Source organism: Vidua macroura, chromosome 17 (genome assembly GCF_024509145.1).
Source record: "Vidua macroura isolate BioBank_ID:100142 chromosome 17, ASM2450914v1, whole genome shotgun sequence".
Classification (NCBI taxonomy): domain Eukaryota; kingdom Metazoa; phylum Chordata; class Aves; order Passeriformes; family Viduidae; genus Vidua; species Vidua macroura.
The window spans coordinates 6,510,416-6,518,125 of NC_071587.1; positions in this window are offsets into that span (position 1 = coordinate 6,510,416).

Below are 7,710 nucleotides of genomic sequence, written 5' to 3' on the forward strand. Positions count from 1 at the left end.
CAAAGAGGCAGAACATGTTACACATGTATTTTTGTTCCTAACCTTCGAGTGGTGTCAACAGAGATTGGGCTGAGTCGCACATATGTGGTGGGCTTATATTTAAAAAAATATCTTGTTTGAACTGTACAAATAAACACTTGTGAAAAGAATCCTGTTTCTTTAAGTGAAGTTGGTAAATGCTCTGATTTAGTTAAAGCACTGGGATATGGCTTTAATTTTATTTTTCACCAGAATTAAAGCTAGAGGAGGGGAAAAAAAAAAAAAGGTGTTTATTCTCAGAACAGGTATAGCCTAGGCAGGAGGAGCACAACTCTCATCACCTACCTCTTCCTCCTTGGGATGTTGGTGACAGGGGCTGGTCTCTGTGCACTGCTCACCACCCTCCACACCTTCCTTCCACTTGGTAAGGTGCAGGCTGAGTTGCTGTATTTTGGGAGATGCTGTGTGCCTGGCAGACTGGGCTGTGCTTCCTTGGTGAAAGCCAAGAGCAGCCAGGCTGGGGCACCTCACACTGAAAGTCTGGGCCAGACTGTAATGAAGCAGTAATGGTCCTGCCAGCCCCTCGAGCCTGACAGTGAAACACCAGGAGATGCCTTGGAGAAGGTTCAGAAGCTCAAGAACAGACACTTCAGGCTCAATCTGATGTTTGGGAGCTTTTAAGCCTACTGGCAACTCTTCTGTTCATGAGGTTCCAAAACTCCTGCAGATGATAAAGGGAAGAGTCCTGGATGGGGAAAAGTGTGAAAAACTAGAGCCCAGGCACCAGAGCAGCTCTGAGCTTCTTCCTGAGGCAAATTCATTCCTTCCCTGCCCTCACCCTGGGGATGGCTGAGCTGGGCATTGCTCAGCACCTCACACTGACACATCCTCTCCCCTCGGTGCCTTCCTGCCCCTCTTGTCTTTCGGGTGCCACCCATGGCTGATGACCACAACAATAAATCCCATGGCCTGGGGCATCCTGGTTCCTTCTGCCAAAGGTTGAAATATGGGGCAGGCCTGTGGTGAAAGCATGGCAAGGTTAGCAGAGATGTTGAGCTCACTGAACACAGGAAATGCATAGGTAAAAAACCGAACAAATAACTTTAAAAAATAATAATTTATAATATTGGGCATCCAAATTAAGCCTCTGATAGAACAGAGTGCACTGGCTCTTCAGCACACCCTTTGAACGTCTTTGTAATTATTATTTTTTTTGTCTGCAGAGCATTTCAATGGTCGTTGTGGTCAGGAAAACTCCAAATCACATTTCCAGCCAACACTTTTATCATTATCCAAGCCAGTAAAGCACAGATTAAATATTATGTATGTATATATTTTAGATTTATACTTAAATATTTATAATTATATATTGGACTGAAATAGCTCATGTTTTGTGGCTGGCTGTACCTGGTATCCAGTCAAGAAACCAGGACTGTGAACTGTGGTCCTGCAGCTAATCAACACAAAGTCACTTCCAAATTTTACTCTCTGATTCTTTCCTGCAAATATATGAGCTAAAAATGCACCAGTGAATTTTGAAAAGTCCATATTTCTGAATTTGAATTAATAAGCACAGACTGTTTCCTTCCCATGTTTGATCAGTTGCAATAAACGGTAGTCTCTTAATCTAAAAATAAAAAAAAAAAAAAGTAGTGTTTTGGTATAGTAGCTCAAGGGCCACCCAGCAAATGGTTCCGTGGAAGTTGTCATTGAGTTTTGTGTGATCTTTAATCCATGGTTGATAATCCTTATAGAAAGGGAATAAATGGGAACAATAAATAACACTTTTAGTGCATGGCTAACAGGAAGGTTAATTGGTCTGGGCAGGAGTTAATTCCCCATAACTGCTGCTGGGAGAGCACTGCCCACTCAGCCTACAGGGAAAAACTTCTCAGCAGCTACCCCTGAAAGAAAACACATCGAGAGTCAAATTAATTCAAATGCACAGGTGTGGGGATGAGAAGGTTCTTTGGCAAACATGGAAGGTGGGAATTATGTGTTGTGGAAAAAAAGGAGTATTTCATCAAGGAGCTGCAAGTGCAGCCACCACAGCTGTTCAAGGAAATCAGACAATTAGAGATAAACATGAGTAATTAAGCTCATTTTATGCCCAAGTACATGTACCCTTAATCACACGAATTATATAATTTTTCACATGTAATCTCATCCCCACTTCATCTGCTAATGGGCTCCTTAATCTCTATTCTATGCAGAGTAGCTATTTCACATCTTTGTGAACTCTGCTTATTTTTAAGCTCTTCAGACCATTATTGCAGCCCTCTGCAACCTCAACATTTTCTCTGAAAGACATTTAGGAGGGACAAGAACAGAATTTCTCCTGTACTCTGCACAGGCTGTGGTGATACAGAGCCGAAGGGTCTGTGGCTGGGGAGGGAGTTTGTCAGAGCCACAACTTAAACTCAGCTCCTCATGCTTGTCACAAGACCATTCTCTCCTGTAAATCAAACCCTGTCATTTGTCTGCTCTGCTGTGATCTAGCTGTGCCAAACAAGAAATGTAAATATTTTGTAGCAAGAGGTATTAATTTTTAGCATTAATAAAGTTTGCACCACTGAAACTGAATTGGTTCTTTCTTATGCTTTGCCCCATACACCAAAATATTTTGATCTTTGGATGTAACCACCAAACATACTGCAAATTCCCTGCAGCTCAGATCATACCCTTCCTATTCACTTGAGGAGAGTTGGGGGAAAATGTGTGACCTGCAGAGGTTGAACCAGCCGGGTTCAACCTGTCTAAATTCCCTGGGGTAATTTCCACACCTTTTTTAAAATTCCTGGGGTTTCAGGACAGGGAAAGACCTTTCCCATTTATTTGGGCAGCCACACAGGTGAGTTACCAACATCTCCCTTCTGTTTCCCAGCTCAGCATCTCCACTGCAAACAACACATCCCCTCTCAGGCCAGCCTTGGCTCTGCCTGGAGCGATGGCAAGGCTGGGGCTGATAGGAAGAGCATCAGAGATGGGCAGCAAAGATCCAGGCCAGCATGAGAGAAAGGCTGCTACGCCTCCACCCTGGGCTGCATTTCAAAGGCATCACTGGCACAAGGGAACAAAGCACAATATTATTTTTAAATCTCTTTTCCTAAGCCAGCAGTGAATAGAGAAGGCTGCGGAGCTCAAAGCACTGAGGCTGATGGACAGTGTCTCAGCAAAGGGCCAAAACTATCTTAACTTCAAGCTTAAGCTCCCATTAGGCAAAGAAAATACGGCCCAAATTATGCTTATGTAGCACCTCTCATGCAAACATCCCCAGACACTCCAGGATCAAACTCAAACACAATCAATCATGGAGATGTGAGCAGTGCTCACCAAGGAAAACAGAGAGCAGGGGAATGAGCACCTGGCTCCCCCAGGGAAAGGCTGGGGGCTGCAAGGGCCCCGGGCAGGCAGGGATGGGTAGGCAGGTGCTGGCAGGCTGTGGGAATTGCTGGGAGGGAGGAGGATGAGCTGGGAGGACAGAAGATCTCCCAGATCCAAAGGGGTTGTTACCACTGGGGTAACTCATCCCCACCGAGTGTGGGGACACAGGCAGATGGCTCTGCCAGCCCCAGCAGGCTGGATGCTTGGATGGGCACCCACCATCTGCTCCTGGTGCCCCTGGAGCATGCCTTCCCTCTGGGGCTGACTGGGCTGTGAGAGCCCACCTTACCCCAAACGTGGGTCAGAGAAGAACCATTGCTTGAGTTTGTTAAAAAGAAAAAAAACCAAACTGTGTAATTGTCTCTCCTTCTCCTCACAGCATCCCTCCCTGGCCACAACACAGAGCAGTGAACCCAGAAATCTCATAAAATAAAATTATTCCTATTTAGCACAGTCAAGAGGTTTAGTTTGACTGTTTGAGCTGAGATTTTAGTTCAAATGTCTTGGTCCTGTTCTACAGCAAACCTCCCAACTTTTGCCAATTTATTTTTAAGTGTCAGGACGCTCAAGACAGCTGAACATCCTGCAGAACTGAAGAATTAAACTCCAGTAACACATCCTGTCATGGCTTTAAGGCATAATCAGCTTTTCAGTAACAATCTTGCCTCTTTCTGGCCTGTAATATTTTTAAGTGATCAGCAGGAAGAACTTGTGAGCAGGGGTCTCGTGACATTGAGGAGTGAAACTGTGACCCCACTGCAGCATCATTTTCTCAGCACTGAGGGGACAGCAGATCACAAATGTAGCACCTGAGCAAAATGCCACTGTCTTGCAAGGTCTGAATTTTGACACAGATAAATTTAAGCGTGTAAATTAGGTGAACAGTTGCCCTGGGCTCCTGGAAAGGGCTGCTAAGGTTGTCTTTCCACTGATTATGTTGAAACTGGGGTGTCTGCTTCAATATGAGGAGCCTCAGTTCTGCAGAAGGTATCCATACCACAGCCTCACATCAAGGAGACAGACTTCTTTGCACTCAAAATGATTAGCAGATAATTAGCAGAATCACCAAAACAAGACAAATAAAATTTCTAAGCAACTTAATTATTTAAAATAATTAACAACTCCTAGTGTCATTGTTCTTTCTCTAATTAATAGTTGATACCACGTGAACTCTATGAACAGGAAAGATTTTCCCCCAGCCTGCTGCAGATCAGGAGTAAGGATGCTTTTCCCAGCTCTGTTGGATTCTATTTCAAATCTCTGCTCAGGGAGCTGGGATCTCCCCATTACCTGTCCAAATAAGTGTCCTAAGTTTTGGGTGACCAGCCATGAAGGGACAAGGCTTAGCAACCACTCTTCAGCTCTGGAAGTTGTTCTACAGCTCCTGATGAATCTGTCCCTGCGGATTTTAGAGGTCAAATGGGATTTCTCAAAGAGAAGCAATTTGTTGGAGGTCTTGGTTCAAAATAAACCAGAAAAAGAAATTACTCCCAAAGCAGCTTTTAAAATCAAATAGTCTGAAATTTTCAGTTTCAACCAGGCAGGGATTTGATGAGGTTAAGGAAGAAGGTAAAAAAGCCAGATCTGCTGTACCTGACAAATTAACTCAGTTTAGTTATTATGGTTTATACCTGTCACACCTTGACCAAGTATCCATGAGAGCTTTTTAGGAGCCTTCTGCAATTCCCTTAGAACAAACCTTAGTCCTTGTTTATGAATGAAAGCTTTATCTGCTCTTTTGAAAGACCTAAATTCTGCTTCTCTGATTCTTTACAGAGGTATGGCAGTCGGCTCCTCAGAAGGTCCACTGGCCTTGGCTTGGTGCTCATGGCAGCAAATACGTGGCCTGAAAGTAGAGATTTTCTCTAAATCTGCAGAACACCTGGACCCAGTGAGCTTTGCTCACTGCACTTGCGAGAATCCGTGATTTACAGAGATAATCCTCAGACATTTCAAGCTGGGCTGAGGATAGACAACATTTCCAGCCCATGCCATCAACTGCATTCATCTGGAACAGGTGCCAGGCTTACGAAATCCCCCCGCGTGTGGCAGACACGGCAGCACGCTTCATTAGCAGCCAGCCGAGCAGCTCCCACCTCCAGCGCCGCACTGCAAACAGTCTGCAGATCACAGCCCCAAACCTGGGAAGCAGAGGAGGCGAGGTTTCAAAGGCAGAGGGGATTTAGGCAGACAATGAGGGACTCTGTGAAACCTGCTCCCGGCCCCACTTGTCCTCACTCGTCTGAGTGAGCGCAGCTGCCTGTCGTTTCTAATTCGGGGTGCAATGCTGGGGCTGGGAGTGCTAGACATGGCCGTGGCAGTCTTATTAAAAACAACAGCTAATAAATTGCCAAATGCCATTTACCCTGGATAACCTCCTTAGCCCAAACCCTCCATATCTGCTGGGGCTGCTTTGATGTGCTGTTCTGCTCTCTCAGCCCAGATGTTGTCATAGATTTGCTGACGATGACGGTGAAACAGCTTTGAAATACTCTGGCAAGAAATACTTTCCCACCCTGTCTCAGATAGGATCTGCTTCTCCCCCCCACCACCACTCTCACATTTTTCTTACTGAGGCCATTGGGATGAATAAAGGCTCTTTGTTCATTGAGCCGTTTCTTTTCTTGCCGATGATTTTTTATATTTTAAAAACTAAGCTGAAATGACAGCGGCAGCTGTTCAATAGATGAAATAGGTCTCAAATACCACAGTGATGGCCAGTGTTTGGACACCACTTTCAGCCATAGACATGGAGAGTGAAAAGGCATGAGAGCCTTAACAGCTCCAGAAATACTTTCTCCCTCCCTCCTAAGCCCTAGGAAAAATTAAAATCATTCTGATTGAGAAAATTCTCAGATTTTCTCGTGAGTATCACGGTAAGACCCTCTTTTCAGACGTACTGGTAACCTAGTTAAAAGTAGCGCTTGCTCTTTTATAGGGCAAGCGAAAACAACCTCAGGTTGTACCAGGGGAGGTTTAGATTGGAGATTAGGGAAGATTTTTTTCACCAAAAGTGTTACAAGCACTAGCAGAAGGTGCCCAAGAAAGTGGAGGGGTCACAATCCCTGGAGGGATTTAAAAGATGTGCAGATGTGGCACTTGGGGACATGGTTTTGTGGATGGGTCTGTGGGGAAGGGTCTGCGTGGATCCACGTGGATGGCTCTGCATGGATGGATCCACGTGGATGGGTTTGTGTGTGTGGATCCATGTGGATAGATCTGTAAGAATGGACCTGTGGGAATGAGTCCATGGGGAGGGATCTGTGGGCAGGGATCCTTGTAGGTGGATCCTTGTGGTTCCATGTGAAACCTTGTAATGGATCCTTGTAAATGGCTCTGTGTGGATGGATCCATCTGGAACTGTGTGGATGGGTCCAGGTGGATCTAAGGATCCCTGTGGATGGCTCCATGCAGATGGATCCATACGTATCCATGTGGATGGTGGATCCTTGCAGATCCTGGTGGATGGCTCCCTGTGAACAGATCCCTGGGGATGGATCCCTGTGAACAGATCCCTCTGAAGAGATCCCTTTGGATGGCTCCCTGTGCACAGATCCCTTTGGACGGATCCCTTTGGATGGATCCCTGTGCACAGATCCCTGTGCACAGATCCCTTTGGACGGATCCCTTTGGATGGATCCCTGTGCACAGATCCCTTTGGATGGATCCCTGTGCACAGATCGCTTTGGGTGTATCCCTTTGGATGGATCCCTTTGGACGGATCCCTGTGCACGGATCCCTTTGGATGGATCCCTCTGGACGGATCCCTGTGCACAGATCCCTTTGGATGGATCCCTGTGCACAGATCCCTGTGCACAGATCCCTTTGGATGGATCCCTGTGCACAGATCCTTTTGGGTGGATCCCTTTGGATGGATCCCTGTGAACAGATCCCTTTGGATGGATCCCTTTGGACGGATCCCTGTGCACAGATCCCTTTGGATGGATCCCTTTGGACGGATCCCTGTGCACAGATCCCTTTGGATGGATCCCTTTGGACGGATCCCTGTGCACAGATCCCTTTGGATGGATCCCTTTGGACGGATCCCTGTGCACAGATCCCTTTGGATGGATCCCTTTGGACGGATCCCTGTGCACAGATCCCTTTGGATGGATCCCTTTGGATGGATCCCTGTGCACAGATCCCTTTGGACGGATCCCTGTGCACAGATCCCTTTGGATGGATCCCTGCGGACGGATCCTCGCTCACGGCCCCGCGGCGCTGCGGGCGTGCTGCCAGCAGAGGGCGCTGTGGGGGCCGCGCTCCGGGGCGGTGCCGGCGGTGTCCGCGCGGGGGCGCTCTGGGGGCCGGGCCGGGCCGGGCCGGGCGGGCGCTGAGGCGGCGGCC